General features: G+C 41.0%; 1 pseudogene; it reads right to left on the reverse strand.

Annotated features, from left to right (window-relative positions):
• LOC132029835 (uncharacterized) overlaps window positions 1-12,132 on the reverse strand; it is a 30,558-nt pseudogene extending 18,426 nt beyond the window's left edge.
• Window positions 12,133-12,436: the final 304 nt, after the last annotated feature.

The raw sequence follows: 12,436 nt of genomic DNA on the forward strand, positions 1-12,436 counted from the left end.
AACAGATCCAAACACGTGAAAACTAATATATGGTCTCTAACTCCACAAAAACAATACCCTAACATATGCATTAGATTTTGTATACGGACAAAGAAAATGACCACACCTATGACATGACTTCCTAAATGAAAGCAATGTTTAAACAGAAGAAGAATAAGAACAATGTCGGATTATTACCTTCCACGGGAGCAGTGAATGGGGCTTTGAGGACTTAGATCTATTCGCCTTCTAATGAAATCAAAACGAACAGAGATCGAGGGAGGAAAACACTAAAGTTACTTTGAGAGATAGTAGAAAAATATCAACAGCTTAAAATGAGAGAGTATTTTTTTTATGGTTCCCCCTCCAAAAAATAAAAAAATTCTTCGGCTGAAGCACAAAGAGGTATTTATAGGCAAACATTAGGGTTTTCGGATTTGAACTTTGAACAAACAAAGAGGGTCACGGACTGAGATTTTGGCTCCAAAGAGCCATTTGAAAAGAGTCAAATCTCTGAAAATACAGACTTCTTCAAAAGTTTTTTGGCTTTTTGCTTGACCAAATCGTGTGATAGAGATGAGAGAGGAAGATTTTGAAAACTTTCACCAAAATGGAGCTACAGGTTTTTGATTTAGGAGAGAGGAGACTAATTTTATTCATAAAAGGGAGAAAGAGACGTGGTGGTTGCTGGAAAAAGCCAAAATTATTTGGAACCCTACTTTGTTTCTAAGCTTTTCTTGGCTGAAGAGAAAGGCTGTTTAAGAGGGCCTTCATTTGGGTCAATGTAATTGTCGAATGGGCTGAATGTTTGAGGCTAAAATGGGCTGAATGTTTGAGGCTAAAATTTGGCTGAAATATACCCCTTTCCTCCTTCATTTTTGGGCTTCCTCATTATATAAATATCATAATTATCATACACATTATTCACTATATAATATAAGCTAAAGAAATCATATAAAATATTAATGAAGTGATAGTAAAGTTGATTATAACGGTATTAATTAGCATAACGACAATTATAGTATTAATAATACCAAAAACAATACTAACATATAGTGATAGCGATAATTAATGTAACTATACTAATAGTAATACTATTATTTTATTATTAATAAGAGTAATGATAATATTACTACCAATATAATAGTAGTAGTAAAATAGTAATAATCATAATAGGTAAAAATACATTATTAATGACTAGGAAGCTTAAAGAAATTATTTAGAGGAAAAGCGAGACAAAATTGGGTGTCAACAGCTTGTCCCTCTTTGACCGGAAATGATGAAAGAGTTTTCGGGCAAAGAAGTTGACGTAATAGCCAATTTTGTCCCGACCAACATATACGGCCTTGGAAGGATTGTAGTGACACAGAAGTTGGAAAGGTTATGTGATAGAAGGTTCTGCGAATGTTATAGGGTAAAAAGGGAAGTTGGAAAAAGTTATGGCCAAACTTAGTTTTCAAATCGTCTACGTATTTCGAGTTCAATAAGGATCAGGTAAATATGGCGTTGTCGATTTCAAAAATTGTCCCAGTGTCGAATTATGGAGAGGCTGGGTTAGGCGATTAAGAATTCAGAGAAAAGGACATGACCGAACTTGAAAGAATTTGAAATACCTACATATCCACGGATTTGTAGAAATGTAGTGAGGGAGTAGATCTTTAACCTCTTGCTGATGAGCTTAACTCAACTTTCAGCAGTTGCCCCAGTTCACTGCTTAAGGTTATGATCCACGAGTTGATGTGTGATACCATTTTAATCTTGCCATTTTCAAAAGGCCACAAGCTAAAAACAATAGTTAGCAATAAAGAAATATATATATGTAAATGAGACAGGGTTGAGGAAGTTTACACTTGTAACTCATGTTTCGGAAGTTGAATCCACATCATACTTTGGAGATGAATTGAATTTATGGCTTCCACTTGAAGAAGAAATTAAGTCGACATCCACATTTACTTTAACGAAAGCTAAATCCACATCCACGTCTGTTTTTAAGGAAAGCTAAAACCATGATGACGCCCATTTTTAAGGGGAGCTAATTTATGACCATATTCAAGCCCATATGTACAAAATCCACTGTGCGTAAATATTAATCCACGTCCTTATCCACGAAATCCATGCCCACATCATAAAACTCATAATGTAGAAAAATGAATTCATTTCCACATCCACAAAAATCCACTATGCACAAATATAAATCCACATCCACGTCCACATTCCACGGTACAAAAATATAAATCCACATCCACTTCCACAAACTTTAAGTGCAAAGAGATAAATCTACTTCCACGTCCACAAGATCTATAATGTAGAAAATAAATCCACGTCTATGAAATTCACTGTGCTGAAATTTAAGTCCACGTCTATGCCCAAAATCCACAATGCAAAAACATAAATTCATGTCCACTTCCACGAACTTTATAATGTAGAAATATAAATCTACATCCACATCCAAGAAGTCATTAGTGTGAAATTATAAATCCATGTCCACTTTCACAAAATTTATAATGCAAGAAAGATAAATACACGTCCATGTCCACAATGCTTATAATGCAGAAAGATATATCTACGTCCACGTCCACAATATCCACAACACAGAAAATAAATCCACGTCCACACAATCCACGATATTGAAATATAAATCCATGTCCGCTCTCACAATTTGTAATGTAGTAATGTATATCCACGTTTATGTCCACATCCACAAAATCATTCGTGAAGAGATATAATTCCACATCCTAATCCATGTCCCGTTGTGACGGAAGTTAAATCTACAATTGTCCCCCCGATTTGACATATGATGCAAGATTTCGATCCTGTCATCTCATTAAATACCACATTCTAAATAGAACTTGTTAGCAACTTGAAATAAATAAATACGTACAAAGTGATGACAAAATTGAGGAATTTAAACCAATAACAGGTGACCATGCCCGTATCCACTTTGAAGAAGGTTAAATCCACGATCATGTGCCTTTGATCCATCGAGAAATGCCACGAGCTAAAACAACTGTTAGTGATAAGAGTATGTAAATAGCTGGGTTTGAAAGAATTTACGCTCACAGCCCTTAGTTGAGAAGATAAATTCATGTCCACTGTTACGATCAAAATTTCATGAAGAGTGGAACAAAGTCCACCGTTTAGCGCAAGCTAAATTTACATCCACATTGAAGAATATTTACCTTTTGAAGAAAGCTAAATCTTTGATCACGTCCATAATTAAAATTTGAAGAAGAGTCAAATATGCGCCACATCCATGTTAATTGAAACCTGTCTCATCAAAGAAAAATTATGAGTTTAAAAGAAAATTGGTTGATTTGTGCATATCGGGGAACTTGGTCCTTGAATTGATTCTTGTCTCGGTCGCGTCCACATTCTTCGAGGCCCCACCAGATATTTTGCTTTGCTAAGGAGTTTCAGTAATAAGTAATAAAGAACGTCTTTTGAAATTAAGAGTAATGAGATTTGGATGACTTCGAAAGGAAATACTCAGTGGCTCTAATAGATAAAATGATTGTGAAGACTCGAATTCGACCTTATCAACATTTCTAGAAAGATATGAACGGACTTTTTTTTAAAATCGTTGAACATTTAAGACCACTTTTGTGCTACTTCTAAAAAAAATTGCCCCAGTTTCTAGTCCCGGAGGCGCTTGGTTCTAGACAGTTGAAAAGTGAGAAATTATAATGAAAATTTTTGGAAGCGATTTGACCGATTTCCAAAAATTTGTCCCAGTTTCAAGATACTAGGACATATGAATTTCAACAATGGGAAGACCAAAACTTTACATAAAAATCCTTATGTATCTCATAGGGACTAAAATGGTCGGACAAACCAAAGACATTGAAATTTTTAAATAGAGGGGCCGAACCCACCTTGGGTTGCCTACATATCCCAAAGGAATCAGGCCAGACGTAGTTCGTGGATAAAAATAAGAACTTTTTAAGTTTTTTTTTTTTTTTTTTAATTTAAATAAAAGGTAAGCCGAACCCGATATGGGTTGCCTACGTATCCAAAAGGAAATCAGGCCACACGTAGTTCACACATACAAAATGAAGACACCGACATGTTTTAAAAGGAGTGGCCGAACCCGATGGGGCTGCCTACGTATCCAAAAAGAAGTCAGGCCAAACGTAGTTCAATTACAAGAAATGAAAAATACTAAATTAGAAAGGCCGTAACAAACATAGAGGCGACATGACAAATCAATGACCTCCTTTTTCCTGACTTTCTCGAGTGCCTGTGCTTCGACCCATTTAGAGAAATAATCAGTCGTAAGTAAGATAAATTGCGTCTTACCTGGGGCCTATGGCAAAGGTCCCACTATATCTATGCCCCATTTCATGAATGGCCATGGGGAGATGACCGGATGAAGCTCTTCCCCGGGTTGATGTATTGACGGGGCTTGCCTTTGGCATTCGTTACATTTTTGAACGAAGGTTTTAACATCCCCCTCCATTTCGTTCCAGTAGTATCCTGCTCTGATCAACTTGAGGACCAATGAATCGGCTGCCAAATGGTTTCCACAAGTGCCCTTGTGAACTTCCCTCAGAATGTAGTCGGTTTCCCCTGGTCTTAGGCATCTCGCCAAGGGGCCGTGGAATGATCTTCGGTACAACTGGCCATCGACCAAACAAAATTTAGCTGCCTTGGTTCGGAGGGCTCTTGATTCCTTAGCATCAGATGGTAGCTTCCCGGTTTGGAGATAGGCTAAGTATTTGTTCCTCCAATCCCAAGTGAGGTTAGTCGAGTTTATCTCGGCGTGGCCGGTCTTTATGACTGATTTTGTCAACTGTACCACAGCTCCGGAGGTGAATTCTTCCGATTCGATCGAAGATCCCAGGTTTGCCAGGGCGTCTGCTTCATTATTTTGATCCCGGGGTACGTGTTCCAAAGTCCACTCCTTGGGCGGCGAAGGACAACCTGCAACTTCTCTTGGTATCTCCGCATTCTGTCATCTTTGATTTCGAAGGTTCCGTTCGTTTGGTTGACCACCAAGAGAGAATCGCACTTGGCCTCTATGATCTCGGCTCCCAAGCTTTTAGCCAGTTCTAAACCTGCAATCATAGCCTCATACTCGGCTTCGTTGTTAGTTAAATCAGCAGACCTAATATATTGTCTTATTATGTCATCTGAGGGGGGATTGAGAACGATCCCTAACCCAGACCCCTTCACATTAGACGCACCATCCGTGTGAAGGGTCCAGACTACCGTGCTAGTCCCCGAGGCAAAAAGCATTTCTTTGTCGACCTCGGGGATCATGGTCGGTGTGAAATCAGCCACGAAATCCGCCAATATTTGGGATTTGATCGCAGTTCGGGGTTTGTATTCAATATCATACCCGCTAATCTCCACAGCCCACTTTGCTAGTCGGCACGAGAGTTCGGGTTTATGCATGACGTTCTTAGGGGTACGATGTTACGACGCATATGGGATGACAACTCGAAAGTAAGGGTTTCAATTTTCTAGATGCACTTAATAAAGCCAAAGCGAGTTTTTTCAAATGCGGGTACCTGGTTTCGGCGTCACCGAGAGTTCTACTTACATAGTGTCGGATACTGCGTACCATTCTCCTCTCGAACCAGGACACCGTTCACCACAATCTCGGACAACGCCAGGTATAGATACAACTGCTCGTTCACCTTTGGTGTGTGGAGTAGAGGTGGACTTGATAAGTATCTTTTGAGTTCTGCCAAGGCCGCCTGACATTCGGGGGTCCACGCAAAATCAATCTTTTTCTTGAGCAACGAGAAGAAACAGTGACTCTTATTCGAGGATCTGGAGATGAATCGGCTCAGGGCAGCTATCCGTCCCGTTAATCTCTGTACATCTTTAATGTCGTTTATCACAATGATATCTTCAATTGCCTTTATCTTATCCGGATTGATTTCGATTCCCCGATTTGACACCATGAATCCGAGAAACTTGCCCGATCCGACTCCGAAGGCACATTTTTTCGGGTTCAGCTTCATGTTGTGTTTTCTTAATATGCTGAAAGTTTCCTGCAAAAATTTCAAATGGTCCTCTGCTCGCAGGGACTTAACGACCATGTCATCTATATAAACTTTCATGGATCTCTCTATTTGGTGTTCAAACATTCGGTTGACTAGACGCTGATAGGTGGCACCGGCATTTTTTAAGCCAAAAGGCATTACATTATAACAATATGTGCCGAACCTAGTTATGAAAGAGGTTTTTTCTCGATCCTCCGGGTCCATTTGTATTTGGTTGTACCCGGAATATGCATCGAGAAAACTCGCCGTGTCGTGACCGCCGGAGCGTCGATCGCGATCGTCTTGGGCAAAGGAAAGGAATCCTTTGGGCGTGCTTTGTTTAAATCTTTATAATCTACGCACATTCTAAACTTATTCCCCTTTTTAGGCACTACTACAACGTTAGCTAACCAATCTGAGTATTTTACCTCTCGAATGGACCCTAAATTAAGGAGCTTGGTTACCTCGTCCTTGACGAATACATGTTTTACCTCAGGTTGTGGCCTTCGCTTTTGTTTGACCAGGGGAAACTTGGATCCAAGCTCAACTTGTGTGTCGTCACGTCTGGTAGAATACGTATCATGTGTAAATGGGACTAAGCAAAGCAGTCTGAGTTAATTTTAAGAAACTCAATAAATTCTTTCCTGAGCTCGGGGGTTAACCCCGTGCCCAGGTATACTTTCTTTTCTGGTAGATGGACGAACAGTGTGACTTGCTCGAGTTCTTCAACGGTGGATTTGGTGGCGTCAGAATCATTGAGCACCACAAAGGTTCTCGGTATTCCGAATTTTAACTCTTCGTCTAGCGTGTCTCCGTTCTGATCTTCTGAAGATTTTGGGATCGGGATCTGTGATTGCTATTTGTCATTCTTCCCTTCACTCCAATTTGGCGCTTTTATAGTCTTAACAGATTCTTCAACCGCGAACATTTCTTTTGCGGCCTGCTGTTCACCACAGACGGTTTTGATACCTTCTGGAGTCGGGAATTTCAATACCTGATGCATAGTCGAGGGAACCGCTCTTACGAGGTGAATCCACGGGTCCGCCCAAGAATGCATTATATCCATATCTCCTTCGTCACTTAAAATTTCGTCTGTTCGCGTAGTTCCGCCATGCGATCGGTATAGTGATCTCACCCTTAGTCGTTTCGCATGCCATATTGAATCCATTGAGGACCCGTATGGTCGGCACGATCTGATCTAGTAGTCCCAGCTATTTGATGACTCTCCATCGGATGATATTAGCCGAGCTACCTGGATCAATCAGCATAGGTTTAATTCTAAAATTATTGACAAGGACATATATTACCAGCGCATCATTATGCAGCTGGGCGATGCCTTCCATGTCCTCGTCATCGAACGTGATGGGGCAATCGGGGTCATCGTTTCAGATACGCTTTTCTCTCGTTATGGAAATTTTCGTGCGCTTCATAACCGATCCCATGGGAATGTCAGTTCCTCCCATGATCATGTGTATCACCTGATGGGGCTATTCCGGCCTATCCTGTTTGTTGGAATCCAGGTTTTTAAAATGAGTTTTTGCTCGTTTACTTAGGAATTCTCGAAGATGCCCCAAATTGAACAGATGGGCGACCTCCTCCCTTAGCTGTCGACAATCCTCGGTTCGATAGGCGTGAGTATGATGATACTTACAAATAAGACTTTTGTCCCGCTTCTCCGGGTCAGATTGGATTGGCCTCGGATGCCTTGTTTCTTTGTTTTGGATAACGGTACGCCGCTAAAGTTGCTACATCGACGCAAAAGTTGTACTCGGATAACCTTGGAGTTTCTCTGTTTCCCGGAGCTCTATCGACAACATTTCTGTTTACCAAACCACGGTTATTTTGACCTCGATCATTCCTTCGATCGTTTCTCCTATCATTCTTGCCCGATTCGCTGTTACGCCTATTCCCCCTTCGATCGAGGGGGTACGGCTGGTATCTGTCATATGACGATCTGGAATCTCGATCTATCACATGACGATCTGGAATCTCGATCTATCATTTTCCTTGAGCGATCACCTCCTTTACCGGAGTGCCATGACACTGAAGCGGCCCTCAAAATCTTATCGTCTTCGACCCTGATTTTCGACTGATATCTGTTATGCACATCAGCCCAGGCGATTGCCGGGTATTCTATCAAGTTTTGTTTAGTTCCATAGATATGATCGAGCTTCTCGAGTTAAGCCCTTAGGTGAAAGCCTGAACGGCCCAATCGTCAGTAACTGGAGGTAAGTCCATGCGCTCCGTTTGAAATCGAGCCACAAACTCGCGGAGGGTCTCGTCATCTCGTTGCTTGACGTTGAATAAATTTGACTTTCGGGTTTCGACCTTGATAGCCCCGGCATGGGCCTTAACGAAAGCATCAGCGAGCATGGCAAATGAATCAATCGAGTGCTCGGGCAAGTTATGATACCAAATCATAGCTCCCTTCGACAGAGTTTCCCCGAATTTCTTAAGTAGCACTGATTCGCTTTCGTCATCGGTGAGGTCGTTGCCCTTGATAGCGCACGTATACGCAGTCACATGCTCATTTGGGTCCGTTGTCCCATTGTACTTCAGGATATCGGGCATGCGAAATCTCTTGGGGATTTTCATCGGTGCCGCACTTGGCAGAAACGATATTTGAACAAACTTTTTCAAATTCGGTCCCTTCAACGCTGGCGAAGCCCCCGGGATTTGATCGACCCTCGAGTTGTAGTTCTCCACCTTCTTATCGTTCGCCTCTATCTTCTTTTCACCGGATTCGACCCGTTTGGTCAATTCTTCGAGCATTCTTATCAATTCGGTACTTTGTCCGGGGTATCCCTCGTTACCCCGTGAGGCATGTCTTTCCTCCGTATCCGATGGGGCAACATCGGGTGCCCACTCTCGATTTTGCAATTGCACTATGATCTCTTGCTGGGCCTGCAACTGAGCCATGGCCATGTCTAACTGGTTTTGGAGCTGTTGCAGCATGGCCCCGTTGTTCTCACCGACCGGTACGTTGCCCACCGATGACCCGACTTGAGCAGGATTAACGGGGGGCGCGTTGTTGTTTGGTACGTCCCCGTCGTCATGCTCATGATGGCTTGGTTCCACTTGGAAGTTGACAGAATAGGAATCCGACATTTCCGACATACCTGAAATCAAACCCTAAAGAACAAGTGTAAAATATCTAGTGTGACCAGAATGTTATATTGAACCGCCACTACTATCTAAGGCCCCACGGTGGGCGCAAACTGTTTAACCTTAAAATGTAGAACAGTTAAATTTATACGGGATGCCAAAGATATGTGGCTAAATTCAATTAAAGATTAAATAGCGAGATATGTCAAGAAAGTGAACAAAGAATCAGATCTAACCAAATGCTAGATACGTATGGCCTCGGGTATAGAAACCGAGGTCGATACCTTTTTTGTTACAAGCTCTCACGAGGTATAAATAAAATGAAACTCAAGAACAGATGGGAACTGATTTGATAAGATTCTTATGATTGTTGATGTAAACTATGTCTTTCCTTGCTATTGCCAACCCCTTTCATGAATGATGACCTCCTTTTTATATAGTAGAGGAGTTTCAACCCTAGTACAATTCTAAATAAAGCAAGTAAATCTGGTGACAGTTATATTGCCGAGATCGACGTCGAAATATCCGGGTGAGGATGGATATTTCAGTCTCCCGTTTATGGCAGTCAATCACCCCTCCTTTATCGCCTTATCCTGGCCCGAGCTCGAGACCTCATTCCCGGTGAGACGGTCGTATTGTGACCGAGCATAACTATGACGACGGGAAACCGAGCGTGCCTGTGTCCTCGGTTTTATCCGTATACACACCCCTTTTCCATTTTCTTTCTCTTTCACTTTGTTGATGGTATATGTTTGCACCTCCAGAGTTTCATTCTCTAACTCGGTTGAAATTGCTAAAATATTATTTGTTCCAAGGAAAGATGTGGTGAAATCAACCATTGATTCCAAAGAAGTGGCGCAATATCTCTTCTCTCCATTACCCGTCGGGTCCTCGCACATTTTAATTGTTTTGTTGATCATTTTAGCACCTTCCGAGTCCTTATCAATGGAGAAGTGATTAAGAATTTCTTCAATTTTATCCGATGAAAAGGGGATAGATTCTGCAACTTTGCGAGGCAAAAAGGAGCCGAGTTATAGTTTTTGAGAGACGGAAGATTCATTTTCTTCCCTTGCCGTAAATTTGTTTCAAAGAAATAAGGGGTGTCGGAAGGTTTTCATTAATATCTTTCGACGTAATTTCAGAAGCTCGCCTTAGCCGCCGGTCGATGCCACTCTGAACCTACTCCATATGGTTGGCATAATTTCTGAAGCTAGCCCTCAGCCGCTGGTCGATGCCACGCCGAACCTACTTCATATGGTTGGCGTAATTTCTGAAGCTCACCCTCGGCCGCTGGTCGATGCCACTCCGAACCTACTCCATATGGTTGGCGTAATTTTTTGAGCTCGCCCTCGGCCGCTGGTCGATGCCACTCCGAACCTACTCCGTATGATTGGCGTAATTTTTTAAGCTCGCCCTCGGCCGCTGGTCGATGCCACTCCGAACCTACTCCATATGGTTGGCGTAATTTTTTAAGCTCGCCCTCGGCCGCTGGTCGATGCCACTCCGAACCTACTCCGTATGGTTGGCGTAATTTTTAAGCTCGCCTCGGCGGCCGGGTCGATGCCACTCCGAACCTACTCCGTATGGTTGGCGTAATTTTTTAAGCTCGCCCTCGGCCACTGGTCGATGCCACTTCGAACCTACTCCATATGGTTGGCGTAATTTTTTAAGCTCACCCTCTGGTTGGCGTAATTTCTGAAGCTCACCCTTGGCCGCTGGTCGATGCCACTCCGAACCTACTCCATATGGTTGGCGTAATTTTTTAAGTTCGCCCTCGGCCGCTGGTCGATGCCACTCCGAACCTACTCCATATTGTTGGCGTAATTTTTGAAGCTAGCCCTCGGCCGCTGGTCGATGCCACTCTGAACCTACGCCATATGGTTGGCGTAATTTCTGAAGCTTGCCCTCGACCGTTGGTCGATCCCACTCCGAACCTACTCCATATGGTTGGCATAATTTGTGAAGCTCGCCCTCGACTATGTGAATGATGAAAGACATTCATACAGAAATGATTAATTAATGCACCAGCTATGTGATGTAATGCATTATGCATCCATAGTTATGTTGCTTAATAATACTCCATTTGTCCACTTTATGTGACACAATTACTATTTGGAGAGTCAAAAAGGTTTTTCTTTCACCACAATTTTTTAAACTGTCTTTAAAATATTTTGAATTAGTTATTGTGACTTATAGTAATTTTTAGATCTATGAATTTTATTTCAAAAAAGCATCAAGAATGTATGTCCGAAATCAATGAAACATTAGATAGTTTGCTTTTCGTATTCCGAATCATTCCACATAAAATGGGACAAAGGGAGTAATAATAATAATAACAACAACAACAAGAAGAAGGTTGTATAATAACAACAATAATAATAACAATAATTAAAATTCTTGTTGTCATAAAATAACATTGTGATAGTAGTTTTATAGCTACAATAGTAATGATGATGACGATATTGATAAAATAGGTCAATGAAATTAAAGTATTAGTTTTACTTCTGAAAGTGCACGATGTTGCTAACCATGAGGAATTATCAAGAGTTTGTCATTTGTGTATATACACACACACTTTACCCCCTCAGAATTAGTTGAGTTGAAGACTAATTAATTACCTGCAGAATATTGTAAGGCATCCTTAATGGGTTTGGGCATGGGAGTGTTGGGCAGTTTCACTTGCCAATAGACCTCAGGAGATAAATTAGCTGCATGACTTGCTACAAAAGCAAGCTTTAACAACAAATAATATTCATCAGCTTCTTAGTTATCATAATACTTTGCATCTTTGCTTTGCAGATGATATTGTTTGAGTAGCAAAAGTAAATGTTACTTCCTGTTACACTATTATTGATATTCTAGACCCTTTTTCTCAGATAACAGGTCAAAAGATAAATTAGCTGCATGACTTGCTACAAAAGCAAGATTTTTAGCAACAAATAACAACAAATAATAGTCATCAGCTTCCTAGTTTTCCTAATACTTTAATATTAGTTCAATTTATAAGAAAGCAACTCACAAAAAGAAGTGTGAATAAGAAATGGTGATGCAACTCCATTGAACTTGTAACTATACTCAAGAGAATAGCCAAAGGATTAGAGCTAGGCTGATGAGGTGCTCTGAAGTAAAATACAGCCCTATTTATAAGGGTTTGCAAGGGCTTTTTTGGAAATTTGGAATAAATATAAAAGTTATAGTTATCCAACCTTATTAAACACTACTAGTACTATTTGAGAGAGAGGTTCTTTCTATGGCTGATAAATGTACTCTCTCTTTCTCTCGAATGATTGTCCTATTTTATTTGTTGAGGGTTAGATTATGTGATGTATTTTTATTGGGCATAATATTTTTAAAAAATCAAA

The sequence above is a fragment of the Lycium ferocissimum genome, chromosome 9, assembly GCF_029784015.1.
Source record: "Lycium ferocissimum isolate CSIRO_LF1 chromosome 9, AGI_CSIRO_Lferr_CH_V1, whole genome shotgun sequence".
NCBI lineage: Eukaryota > Viridiplantae > Streptophyta > Magnoliopsida > Solanales > Solanaceae > Lycium > Lycium ferocissimum.